The sequence below is a fragment of the Sabethes cyaneus genome, chromosome 2 (genome assembly GCF_943734655.1).
Source record: "Sabethes cyaneus chromosome 2, idSabCyanKW18_F2, whole genome shotgun sequence".
NCBI lineage: Eukaryota > Metazoa > Arthropoda > Insecta > Diptera > Culicidae > Sabethes > Sabethes cyaneus.
The window spans coordinates 186,602,411-186,616,970 of record NC_071354.1 but is presented as its reverse complement, the minus strand read 5'-3'; the positions used below and the strand labels follow the sequence as shown (position 1 = coordinate 186,616,970).

The 14,560-nt window shown below is 37.2% G+C and overlaps 1 protein-coding gene across 1 annotated transcript in view; it reads right to left on the bottom strand.

Moving 5' to 3' along the window:
- Positions 1-9,413, bottom strand: part of LOC128736447 (putative fatty acyl-CoA reductase CG5065) — a 44,579-nt gene extending 35,166 nt beyond the window's left edge. Inside the window, exon 1 of the mRNA XM_053830932.1 lies at positions 9,389-9,413. The gene's annotated coding sequence lies outside the window, so the exon portion shown is untranslated. The remainder of the gene's footprint in view (positions 1-9,388) is intronic.
- Positions 9,414-14,560: the final 5,147 nt, after the last annotated feature.

Sequence of the window (14,560 nt, the reverse complement as noted above, 5' to 3'; positions counted from 1 at the left end):
AAATTTGCCTATAATAGTGGAATGTTGTTTACCGCCTTAGCAACGCTTGCAATGAGCATGGCAGCAGGTGGATAACAACGTAGGCTTGTTAAAATGCTATGGATTGTTACGAATTTCTTAAGCAATTGCACTCTATTGGACTGCTGAAAAGGAATTGGTAATTTTTGCACCAACATCTTGAATTTTAACTGTGAATCTTAGATAAAACTGTTAACAAATATATATTTAACAATAGAAAATGGAAATTATCTCGAAATCCGCCAAAATTATGATATATTTCGAGTTTCCTCCACTACTGGTACTACCACAACTACTGGAGCATCTACCCTATCGATCATTACGTGTTCATAAAAGCGACCAATGTATAATTTGGAATTGGTTAATAGATATTTGGTTACGCACATATTTCGTTGAACTAGCGATTTCCGAAAAAGCAGCAACACAGTATCAAACTTTCGTCACATCAATGAGCTTTTAAAGAGCTTTCAACTTTCGCCGCATCGATGAGCTTAGAGTGAAGTAAACAAACAAAACGCAAACGCAGGAATCAAAAACCGATCCGATGCAAGCGGATTAATTAAACATCCTAGTGATCCTCCGCATTATTCAGTTGCTTCTGTTAATTTTGATTGAATCGGAATGCCTTGATAAAGAAAACAAACCCTTTTTCGGGATGTTTGTAGTCAGTGCGGTTGGCTGCGGATCAGCTGTTTATGTTTGCAAGCTCCGCTATTTGACATATATTACCAATACTAATGCAATATTCAAATAAACGTTTAGGTTTTTAACGAACACATGAGATGTACAGTACAGTGTTTGTCGCACTAACACAATAACGTTAGCCACTTTCGGTTCCGCCTTAATGTTTAAAAATTAAAAAGAAGCATGCCAGCAATGCTACCCTGCGGTACATCTGATTCCAGGAACTTTCGGACGGCAGAGCGGAGTCTGGTAGGATTGGTAGTGAGCGCGGACAACAATACTAGAATATCCAACGGCGCATTCAAGTGGGAAATCGAGCCTACGTTATCCTTCGCAAAACGATCGAGAAACATGCCGCCCTATGAAGCTGACAATATACAAAATCTCCGGTCCGGTAGTTCTTTATGGACTTGAAGTCGTGACGCTACTCAGGGAGGGCAGATGCGCCCTTGCCGTGTTCGAGTGGAAAGTACTGCGAACGACATTTGGCGGAGTACAAATTGAAAGCGGAGAGTGGCGAAGGCTTATGGTCCAGACACAATGCATACGGATTTTACTACGTCGCGGAGATTTGAAAGAAAACCCATGGAAAAACCGTCAAATTGCGTATGCATTGTGTCTGGGCCTTTATGAATCACAAGCTACTTGCACTGCTTGCAAAGATTCCCGTCGTAAATCTGGCAAAAGTCAGTAGGCTACGGTGGGCCGGACAGTTCTCTTCAACAACCCTACAAGGCACCAGGAAGGCTCAACGTGCAAGATGGCTTGACCAGGTTGAAAGTGATTTGCGACTTCTGGGCTACTGAGGCAGCTGACGACGACGACACTAACAGACGATAACGTCAGGCGCAGTGACCTATGAGCAATTTTCTGTACGCACTGTATCACACTCTAAAATGAATTTACCCGTAAATTGGTTGGATTCAAGGGCGTAAAATGTGCATTTACCATTTTTCTTGCTACCAGTCTTGTGACATGTAACTGGTACACAAGCACCGAAAAGAAATGCAAGATCAACGCGAACATCCTTTGTTCTACGTATCGTACACTTTTCGGTGTCGGGGAGAAAATGTCACCCGTCTTGGAGACACTTTTTTGCTGTTGCGCACGTAAACCAAACATACAGCTTTCCCCTCAAACAACACGGTTTCAAATAAGAAGGTCCCCTATACACCTTATTCTCTATCACTTCTCCATACTATTCCAACTACAACTGTAAGCAAATAGCGGCAAATGCATGTCATTTGTGCACGACATTTTGAATGAATGGTCAGCTGACGTACGAAAATGCTTGCTTATTATCATGTATGTATTCGGGCTAGTCTTGATACTTACAAGAAGGCACTATCGATACAAAAACAGTACAGAGCGATAGTATTGGTTAAGAGTCTGACATGGCATTGCATGCATGTGAATATATAGAAAAAATGCAACGGTTTCGGTTCCTGGTTGGATTTAGCTAAAGCTAAAGTGTACAAACTCAGATTTTGAGTAGTTTTTCAACCAAAAAATTGGTAGTACGAACTTAAAAGTGAGTTACTGGTCACAGAGAGTAATTCAATTATTGGTAACAAGTAGCCAAAAATGGTTGAATTTTTTACCCAAAATTTGAGTTTCGGCATTTTGAGTAGTTTCAACCAAGTTTTAGCTAAATCCGACCTATTTACAGGTGGAATTATTTCAGAGTGCAGAGATGCCAATGCTCCTGATATTTGTGCATGCATAAATTCGGGACCTAAGAATTATTTTTTTTTGTTAGATTATTGTCACTTTAACCAGCTTGGGTTATTCATGACTTTTGCGGGATTCGGATTTGAACCCTGGTCCTCGTCGTGAGAGGCGTGAATGCTAACAACTACGCCGGTACTGAACCCAATTATTTTAGTTCATGTGTGGCTCTACTAATGTTCTTGAAGTTTAAGTTAAGTACACTCAAGTACTTTTTTACACGGTTTGTTTTTTCGAATATTTAGGGACCATTCATTTATTTCTCAATACGTTTGAGACAGGCTCGACATTCGTCACGTATTTTGTAAATGGTCCCTAAATTGCATCGTTCTTGAGTAATCGAAAAAAACAAACCGTGTAAAAAAAGACTCGAGCGTACTCCATAAACTAATTGTGTTATATAAAAGATTAGGCTCTGGAGAAAATCGCAGGCTCCCAAATTTATGCATGCACAAATATCAACATCATTGGTATCCCTGCACTCAAAAAAATCGACATGTCGCATCCACGTGAAAAACCATGTAAACTTCTGTACAGCAACTTACGTGAACTTCATGTACCAGTTAATGGGAAAATTGATAAAATTTACCGGGATCGCACGTAAACTGGTTAGTATGAGTGCGAGTTACCAACAATTCACGTGAATGTTACATGAAAAGTGTGATGGATGAGAATTACCTATGTTTTCACGTAAACTTGAAGTGCTGATTTTTTTTAGTGTGGTCTGTACAGTTCCGTCGTCTCGTCAGTAAAACGAGTTAGATTAAACTTATCATGCCTACAACAGACACGGGAAGAGGCACAATTTGTGTCTGAAAATAACTCAACCGCCCAGTTTTTGTGGAGCGTTGCAAGGAAATGTAGAGTTTCCTTTATATCCAGTCCGCTGTGTTCAAAGATTCACCAACATCTGCATTACCAGATATCTGCAATATCTAGTTTTAATTGACTCTTATTATAGCTTGGCTCGATCCGCGGATTCTCCAGCTTGGATATAGAGGAACGTTATACAAACTTAATAAGCTTTGCTTCAATAACCCTTTATTCCGTATCTCCGCTGCGGTAGTATTAACACCTTTGTTTCATTACTTTCTACTACCGTTCCCTCGGTCGACTGTAAAAAACTACCATTATAACAAAATGATTCCAACCACGTTTATTCTACAATGATAACTGCAGTAAATGATGGCAATTGACTTTAACTCATACCTGTTTAACAATATTTAAAGCCGCATTCGCATTTGGGACACCATCCCCAAGTAACAATTTGGGTTTTATTACACTCTTATGATGCCATTTAAGACCAAAATTGGTCTTGAAGACCACCATAAGAATACAATAAAACTCACATTGTTGCTTGGGATCGCAACTGGGGCATATTGGTCTACTTTTACGCATTGGGAAACATTATAAATTCTAAGGCAAATCTAACGTTTCTCACCGTTTTTTGCCAGAGATAATTTTCTAGACATCACCTCACCCAATTGAATTACAATAACCGATTATTTACTGATTTTAACAAGGAAATCACTTATGGAAATGACGCAAAAGTGCATTGGAAGCTGCTCGAAAAGAAATTTGTTTTTGTTTAGGGTTTACAGTACGTGTCAACTGTCATACTTGCAGAGCAGGCCGGTTCCATCAAATACTAGGGTTACTCATTAGTTTAGAATTCTGAATTTGCGCTAGTTAAGGAAAAAACGAAGTGAGGCATTTCCCTAGTTTATTCTACTACAATTTGAAGACAATTAGGCTGTACTCGATAAAGGTGAAACACATTGATTAGTTTATAACTTTTTAGTGCGCGGGTAAAAATTGAAAAAGTTTTTACTGAAACTAGCTAAGAGTGTAGTTACAATGGTGGAATTCCATCTTCATCATCTGTCAACAAATGGCATCGGAGCAATAACAGATTATAGACACTATACCATGCTGCATCAAAATCCGGACGGTATCAATATCCGGACACCTTCATTAATTTAGCCTTATTAAGCAATAAAATATGCAATTTATGAGGTGTAGCTATGTAGATAACTTTGCAAATATAACTAAGATCGTTTAAACATAATCGGTGGTTAAGCAGGCTGCGCGAAATAACTTAAATAAATCCAAACATAACGTTGGTGTCAAACAGTGTCTTTTTTCTGCGATTTTTTTCAGAGTACTGAAAAGTAGTGCTTTCAAACTTTAAGGTTTTGGGGACAATTTATTACAAAGAAACCAACTTTTAAGGCTCAGCATCAACATAGAAGGTTAGTTTTAATTAACTGTGACAGTGTTATTCATTAAAGTGTTGGAATAAAGTGTATTTTAATGAATAATTACACAGTCCGGGTTCAAACCATGTTTTTAAATCCGGACATACTTCACTATTGATGGTAAACTACTTAATGTTTGTTTTTCTTAGAAAATGCGGGATGACGCGTTTAACCAGGCAGAAGCCGTGGTACGAGGAGGAGTCTCGATTCATGGAACCATAAAAATATTAGGAATATCAAAAACTACGCATGAAGATAAGGTGAATTCGAGATATGTTGGTGATCGAAGGAACATTCAGGATGCGTGTTCAAATGACGATGAGAAAATCTTATTGGATAACATTGTTGCAAATGCAGAGATATCTGGTCACCGCAAAAATATTGATGCAAGGTAGCCGTAAAATGTCTTGGGAAGTCAGAAGAGTTTAAAAACAGATCTCCCGGCCGTGAGTGCATCAGACGATTTTAGCAATCTGAGATTATGATCAAACCATCTATGATCATGAAAACTATTAGATCTAAATAAATGAAATAACTTCTCATTGATCTGTTCTTTACAAAATACATCTTTTTACTTATCAAATACATGCCTTAAATACCTCAAAGCGTTTAATGAGAAGTACCTAATCACTTTCGCTCTCTTACTACATAGGTAATTTCTTCAGTGTCGCACTTGACTAAAATCGTATCTTTAATAAAAATGTATAGAAGAATGTTTATTTAGTAGTTCTTATTACAATTGATAAGTTGTTTGCCTTTAGGCATAAATTTCTTAAACAAAATATTGCCTGTCCGGAAAACGATTCAAAAGTGTCCGGATTTTGATTCATTGAGATGTGAGGTGTCCGGATTTATGAACAAGACATAGCTTTTTGTTTCTCTTATTTTAATGTATTTTATTGAGTTTTTATTAAAAAATTTATGTGTTATTGTAAGTTTAAGCTTTATATTTGACTAGAAGACCCGGCAAACTTCGTACTGCCACAAATTGGGCTAAATATACGATATGTAAACTTCAGATAAACTCCTGCTGCGTTTTAGAAAAAGGGATATTTTCTAGGTATATGTCAACTTTTACCGTTGTCTAAGGAGTTCTGCGTTTGGTTTATTAAACGCTGGGATTTCAGAGAATGTCTAAATTTAACAACTGTATTAAGTCATTAGTAAGAAATGCATATCGGTGTAAAAGTTGGTTGGCCAATCCCCGCAATATCAACAGTCGTGTTTGTGGTAGTTGCATTGAGTCTTGTTTTATAAACTCTGCTGGTTAAAAATAGTAATACTGGATGTTAATATATTTGTAGTAAAATTTGGTACGACGGCTAATATCGTCTGAATTTCTCGATAATTTAATGGCCAATTTTATATTCTGATAGGGTAGTTGATCCAATAGTTGTGGTAGTACCAATAGTTGCGCTACTATTCATTATTAATGCATATTTTCGTCACCGTAGCATTTTAGATAAAACAATTACATTCATTACATAAAACAGGTTTTTAGAAGTATTGCTAGTTAGACTACACCATTTAAAATTAAAGCGATATTTGCTAAAATACCAATTTTCCAAAATCTAACGCGCAGTTGGAGCGCACAACTATAGGCGCTCATCTATAGTTTTGCTACGTTGTTTTTTCACTATGTATTCAATATCAATAGTCATCAGATTTTTATTTTTTTTTTGATTCATAAATGTATTGATAAGAATTACCCAAAGGAATTGCATTGCTGAATCTCGATAACTGTTATTCTCAATTCTCAAAACAAACTAAATTTTATTATTCCACAAAATCAATTGATCACTGTATTGTTCCTTTGGTAATTCACGCACTAAAACAATTTAACATGAAAGCGTCATTTTATAAACCTTTTTACACTTCTAAAGAGTCCTCGGCGTGAAAGGCGTGAATGCTAACCACTACGCCGGGACTGATCCCTTAAATACGATGTATAATAGTTGCTTCGTTCACTATTTTTTAAAAAATTCTAAATCATATTCTCTTACTGTTGATTTATTAGCTTGATATTCAGTTAAACCGAATATGCTCATAATCCGTTAACATATGCAAAATGTATTTTTCATTTGACGATTGGGAAGTGGCAATTTAGTGAATTTAGTGCTTAAACCTTTTGTAAACTTGCACTGGATATTCCGGCTACGCATCCGATGTAAAAAGGAATAAAAATGATTCGAGTTTGTTTCATAAATTTGATATATGAATGAACGAATGAATGAAATTAACGAATTTTATTGCTGACACTTAAGGCTTGAGTTTAGGTTGATTAATAAGTTGGACCTATTGATTGGTTATTTTCTGAAATTGTAAACCGCCAAAATAGCATTGTTAGATGTGGCGATTCCAATGAAGGTAACCACGTGTTTGTTTGAATACGACAACGGTGCTGCAAAAAATCGTACGATGATCATAGCAGCCAACGACATGGCGCATACAATGCGTTGCGGGTTTTATATGGAAAACTAATTTTTCGAGTTTTCCTATCTTCCGAGCAAATTTTTCAACTTTTCTCGCCGTAAAAACATAGCGGTGGTGGAAACGAACACAATAAAGAAAAGACGGCTCAAATCGGACGCTCCGTTCTCAAGTGATGCGCGGTCGAACTTTTTCACTTCCATTTTTATATATAAGATTATAGTACAAAGCATTTATCGTTACGTTGCGAAATTATTTTTTACGAAGCATATTAAAAATATGACCTGCTTAAGTGTCCGGAAAGTGATGCCGCACGGTACTATAAACCCGCGGACATCTGATATTTGACGTTTGCGAGCCGAAAAAGGCCTACCGAATCAGCGAGCCGAAACGAACAAAAGCGGGTAGTATTGCGTTGTTTAACAGAAATTTGAAATAAACTATGAGAAATGTGTAAAAGAAGGTTTACTGGAAGAATAAACTGGATATTAACTCTTTTAATAAACTTCGCGGTGGCGTAATTGGAAACGCACTCGATCGGTGATCGAGGAATCCAGTTTTGGTTAAAGTCTGACCTGCCCAGTCACTGTTTCGTTTATTCATGTCCACATTTATTCCTCCCATATGAGTCAAGTATTCCCACTAGGCCCAAAATTGTCCTTTACAATAACGGTCTGTCGTAAAACAGAGGGCCAACTCCACAAAAAACGCCAGGGCTTTGCGTTAGCTCTGTTTTTTTTGTGCTTCATAAAAATGTGCACATTCAATTTATGTGGAACTATTTTCGTCCTGTTCTACCGTTAAGTTGACCATAAAACCTTTTGTTTATTTTTATATTTTGTCACACTGTAGTGTGGCAGTGCTCTGAGTAATAATGTTTTAATTTAATTAAATAATATTTATTTAGTTTAACAAAATTCTAGTATTTTATTAAATCACAGCTTACATGAATTTTGAACATCCGGGCTAAAATATCGTCAGATAATCTCTAAATATTCATATCAAATAATCAATTCTCTAGATTTTTAAAGGTCAAGCCGTAAAATTATTTTTCAATATTGTTAAAATAATTAACCTAGATATTAAAAAAAATTAACATGTATCTTTTTAGTTAAATTAAACCACCGGGACCGATTAATTTCCTTGCGTTGAAATACTAAATGCCGAGGGTTAAAAAATCCGCTCAATATTTTTATTGAACTATAAATTAAATTCAGAAAATCGGTTGAACAGTTTATTAGATAATGTTAAACGTACGATATCAGATGTGTTTCAATACATTATTACACTGATATCCTTCCGATCCATGTGAAATACATCCGAATTCCGTAAGTTAAGCCATAACCGCGTAAACCCAAAATTTACAATCAACGCTTCCTGGCTAGACATTCAGTTTCAATGACAATGTTCAGCAGTTACCAACGAGTTTCCAAAAATACATACGGATTTAGATTTTGATAAACAACACGCTTAAGCCTTTAACGAACTGTGCAACTGTGCGAAGTTCCGGTCGCAAAATTTATACCAAAGCAGAATGCCAAATCGAAGGTTGTGGTGAAAATCATCGTCGATTAGCATAAAACACTAAAAAACAACATCTTTAGTTTCATCTCGAATGCTATTCGGCACAACCTGGTACAACAGTCCAATAACCTGTCATTCTTAACCCGTGCTAACCGCGAGGCTTCATTTTTGAGCTCCCCGGTTGGCAACCAAGGTATGATTAGCAATTTGCCAATGACCGTGTCCGTGTGCTCTCCGACCGTCCGTGTGTCTTTGTGAGCATGTTTCGCTACGTTTACTCTTGGACGGAAGAACGAACGTTCGTTTCGTCGTGATTCTGTCGATGCGAAACAACCCGTCCATCGTCGTTGTCGTGGAATTTCCAATGAGCCTCAGCAGCTGAGCCGGTTTTGTTTATATGTTACACGCTGCAGTTTCTCAATGGTTCTTGAGAACGTTACTCAATCTAGCACTACTAGCTGCAGCACAGCCAAAACAGAACCATTTGTGCGCAATCGAAAGTTGTTGGCGCAAGGTTGATAAAAGTTTAGATCGTTTGTGAGCCTAGATTGATCGCTGCCATGTTAATAGGAATGACTAAGGTAATAGGTTTAATGATTTTCGTGCAATTTTCTTGCAATTGAGGTCAACGGAGGCAATTTCAGCACGAAAATAATCTTACATTGGATAGAGTAAACATTAAATACTACGGTACATGATTCTAAGTAGTAGTAGCTAATGCAGACCAATGTGCATGGGGGCCTTACCTCAAAGCAGTGAATATGATTGGTCTCTGGAACAAACTGAACCGCACAATGAGTTGATTTAATTTATATGTTTACTTCTTTTACGATGAGCTCCGTTCTGTTTTAGTTTCCACCGATGATAATTAGCGAGATCGTGAGATTAGCCAACTCTCACCGTTTGCAATTCCCACCTAGCGTAGACTTCTTTTGAGCTTAGTGTACTCTAAATCAACACACGGTACCATACATTCACAAGTTGTCCAATTTGCACTTCGGATGCTAGGCAATCGCGTTTTCAAACTTATGCACACGATGGACGCTTCTCTGGCTCGCGTACGTCTCAAGAAGTGTTTACTGCTGAACGCCGTTGATGAATAATTGCAATTGCCAAACTAGTTGCACAGACACTGGAGATTATTATTACTTCTCTTCTCTTTAAGGTACTTTGGACTTTTTTATGCGCGCGCACACGTTTTCTCGAGGAGCCACCTGCTACGCTGTAGGCTGCCAGAAACTATCTGCCACAGAACCACAACTACAACCGTATTCTATGCTAATTCCAGCAGTTGTAAACCAACCTGATCGTGTACCACGAGGTGGGGAGTCTAGTTTATGCTGGGGCTACACGTCTGTACTCACCGCTGTTTGAACCGAAACTGATCTACGGATGGAAAACACTTTTCGCGATCACCCTTCGCAGCTGCCTTGGAAGAGACGAACCCGCTGCGCTGTGTGTTGAAGTCACTCTCGCTTTCGGTAACGCACGAGATTGTACGGTACTGTATCTGTACTGTCACGCCACCAGTCAGTCGTGTCTTTGCTGGTAAACAAGATTGTAACAAACGACTAAAACTTAACGAAAGTTACTCGAGTGGAAAATATGACGAAAATTCGAGCAGTCGTTTCGTAAAGATTTTTTGACCACTGTTGAGGATTCATACTATAGCATTATGCGTCACTGCGAGTGTTTTGCGCTGAATACTTCCCTGAAAATTATAAACAGATTTTATTAAACTGATTTCGTGATTTTTATCTAAAGAAATAAATGATCTGCGAAGAATTTCGAATCAAACCGTTCGGAACAGTATGTATGAGAGCACACCAGCTGGACTTTGTTGTTAATGTTTGAAAATAGGTGAGGGTTTACGAACTTAATTCTACGTTACGTTAATTCTACGTAAGGGTAGCGTTACCTACTGGAGTAAAAGATCCACGTTATGAGTGAACGATATGCTGAATTTTGAAAAAGCGGTGTCGGTTCACAAGAAGAAAAAGTACGTGCAATGTTTGCCAATCTTCTTTAAAAATTTCTAACTTTCAAACTCCTAAACTAATTGTAATGAAACATAATTTTCAAATAAAAGATATTTTAATGAGCAGTTCTGTGAAGATATTTACTTGTAGGATTGCAAAACTATTTGTTTTGTTCTTTTTGTAGTATAAAGACCTTTTCCATATATTTTTCACTGAATACTCTAGAAAACTGAGATGTTTTCACATAGCATATAAAAAATTATAAAATGTAATTTATAGTTTATGACATGCAATTTTTTGAAGAAATAAGGTAGCGAGAATACAATGGAGACGTAAGGTGTTTTGTAAAGAGAAGGTTTTTTTGGACAAAGATAAACCAGAAATAGGGTAAGTTAACTTATAGTGAACCCTTTAATGGACCTCGGGTACAGTTTCTCAACAAGTGAGGGTCCATTTTACGGTTAACAATGCAAAATATCTCGCCATTGCACAGTGGTTTGATTGCTCGGAATCGTGAAATTTTTAATAACTCTTTTCATAGTATTTTTTTCAATATGGCGTCTTCGGAAGAAATTCTGTGTATCAATAGACGCAACGACTGGTGGTTAGTATTAGTTCGGAACTCAAACACAGGTGGCGCTGCGAAATTTAACTTTCTAATTTGATGATATAGAGCTATAGTATGTTCTAGAAAGTTTTAGATAATCTTATTATGAAGCTTTTTGCTGAATTATTCCTCTAAGTATCACAGTTTTTGAGATATTAGGCGTCTTTCAAAACGGACCCCCAAAAATTGGGGTTTTCACTGTAGCTTCAAAAGTATGTGATTTAGGGAAAAATAATGTTCTACAAACATTTGCATCTATTAGAATCACACACTTTTGCAGAAGAAAGTGAACACGTATCTTCTATACAGAGCGAGTTAATGAACGATTTAGGTAAAAATTTGCCATATTTCGTACTGCTATACAATAAGTTGGAAAAACTAGCGACCGAGATATAATTAAAGTGAAAATACATTCAAAACTGATCTTAAAATATGCTAAGTCATTTGTCTCTTTAAGTATCTTCATCATTGAATTTGCATTTACAAAAAGGTTGAAAATAATTAATTGAAGAAGACCACTCAAGCACTAAGGGGTCCACTAATAGTTAATTTACTCTAGGTATCATTTTCTTTACCAGAAATATCCTTTCTGGCCACAAATTGAACTGTGTTGTACATAAATCGTGAATCAGATGGCCTTTGTCATAATCTCGAGTTTTGCAAGTTTCTGGGGAGTTCATGGGTTTTTAATATGCAAATTGCCCTCACAGTAAAGTAGAAAACAACTCCCCCAATTGCTCAGCCTGATAAAATAAAGTGGATAACATTTAAATATTCGCCATAATTACAAACCATTTCACCGAATACCATTTTGCGGAACACCAATTCTCGTTTGACCATAACGCGGAATATAGAGTTTCGCAGAATACCATTTCGCGAAAAACCTTACGCGGAATGTACCATTTCAAGGAAAATCTTGTCGTAGAAAGTACCATTTTGCAGGGTTGTCCCACCTGAAGGAAAGTGATATAGGTCAGTAGATCTAGGAAAATAAATAAACCAAGATAGAGGAGATTTCTCGAGTTCGATTAGTAGGAGAGTGTCGTCGTGGTTGGGCCACGTTTTGGAATTCGCACATAACTTTCGTTTCAAAAGGAATTTTGGAAATCTATATACATCGTTGCAAAGGTCTAAGAATAAGGTATATTTCCGGAAAGTTTTGAACTGATTGCTTGAAAAATAAAAAAATTCTAGGCATTTACGTGAAGACAAAAAATGTAGTCATAGTCGGGCCATATTGTACAGGTTGGGCCACCGCAGAAAATCTAAGACATACGTATTGAAATTCTATATAGAGACATGAAAAGATTGAATCCCGTGAACAACAGCTCATATAGGTACAAATACTTTATTTTTAATTGCATTTTTGCGAAATTTTGGCGATCTTGTAAAATCAATATTGCTACAATCGCCTTTTCTGAAGTGTACAACTACAATGAAAAAAACTACAAAAATCTAGGTTTTTGTCGTATTAATTTTGCTTTATTTCATCACATTTTACGTGACTAATGTTCTCTAGCGATTATTGAGCTTCTGCGCTTAAAATTATGGTGGCCCAACCATGACTACTCAAGTGGCCCGACCTTTACACATAGCGTTTTTCTACTATTACTCACCTTAGCCTTCCCAAACACCTTACTGGGGGCGATTTTTCTATAGTCTTCGTGTGCAGCACAACACACTTCATACATTTTCAAAATTTATCTCGATAATTGCATTTCATGTATCATTTCTTGAAGAAAAGTCCATCGCGCATGGAAAACTTTTTTTGTAAGATTTAGTCACTGAATTCAGTACGGGTGTTTTGAATACACGGTTGAACCTCACAATATTGTGAAAAGTCAGCTATCACAGTAAGAAGTTTTACAATGGTTGTATCATAGATATCATGAGTTACTAAAACTGTAAAATCGTGATGGCCCGACCAAAACAGTGGCCCGACGATAACGACAATACCATATTTGAGTTACGTAAAAATTTCTGTTTTATTTGTATGAGAGTCCTTATCCCCCTACCACAAGGGTGAGGGGTCTCAAACCATCATTAAAAAAATTCTCGCCTCCAAAACCCTCCAAATGCCAAATTTGGTTCTATTTGCTTGATTAGTTCTCGAGTTATGAGGAAATTTGTATCTCATTTGTATGGGAGCCCCCCCCCCTCTTAAAAAGGAGGGGGATCATTATTCCCCTCCTAAAGAGGGGAGGGGTCTCAATTCACCATAGAAAAAAATTACCTACAAAAACACTCACATACTAAAATTAGTTCCATTTGCTTGATTAGTTCAGGAGTTATGAGGAAATTTGTATTTCATTTATATGGGAGCCCCCCCTCATAAAGTGGGGAGGGGTCTCAATTCACCCTAGAAAAAATCCTGTGTCCAAAAACACCCACAGGTAAAATTTTGTTCCATTTGCTTAATTAGTTCTCGAGTTATGCAGAAATTTGTGTTTCATTTGTATGGGAGCTCCCCCTCTTAGTGGGGGAAGGGATCTCTAACCATCATAAGAACCTTACCTGGCACCAAAAACCCCTTCATGCGAATTTTCACGCCGATCGGTTCAGTAGTTTTCGATTCTTCAAGGAACATAGGGACAGACACACAGACAGAAATCCATATAGATTTATTAACTTTTTTTAAAGGGGCTTTCAACCGGTGGTTGGTTCGCCCCAAAGCGATAAATAAATGCACTAATAGATCCAGTCTCAAATCAAATTTCAAGTTTAGATTAAGTCCCATTTCGAGCTCAATGTTAAGTCCAGTTTCAAGTAAAATTGCTAATTCGGTGTTAGTCCAATTTCATGTGGAATTTCAAGTAAAATTTCGTGTCTAATTTCAATTCTAATTTCAGCTCCGATGCCTCGCAGTTGGTCTCGAGATACGACTTTGGTCTAACAAGTCAGTCATCGTAAATTCGAATCGCGGCTGGGAGAGGTTATTATAGTCAATAGGATCAGTACTGCGAGCCCCGAAAAATCTGTTTTCGTTCGTAAGTCCGTAACTATGCCGTATTCATCTTTCGGTACAAATCGGCAAAGTAATTCTGCAAATTGTCACAGCTAGAGCCAAAAACAGAGTCGTAGCCATAGCCATAGCTAGAGAGCCTTAGAGAGTCGCCATCTTAAACCGAAAATTCCAATCGAACAGAATCAGTTGTCAAAAGTAAGTCCAATCGAACAGGAGACTTGTCAAAACACCGATTAGAGAGCCTTAAAAAGAGTAACGACAAGGGAACCTGTTAAAGATAGAGAGACGCCATCTCGAATCAAGAACATTTTTTGAGCAGATTTTTCTAAATTTTTAGCAGCTTTTTATGAATTATTCAAAATAAAAG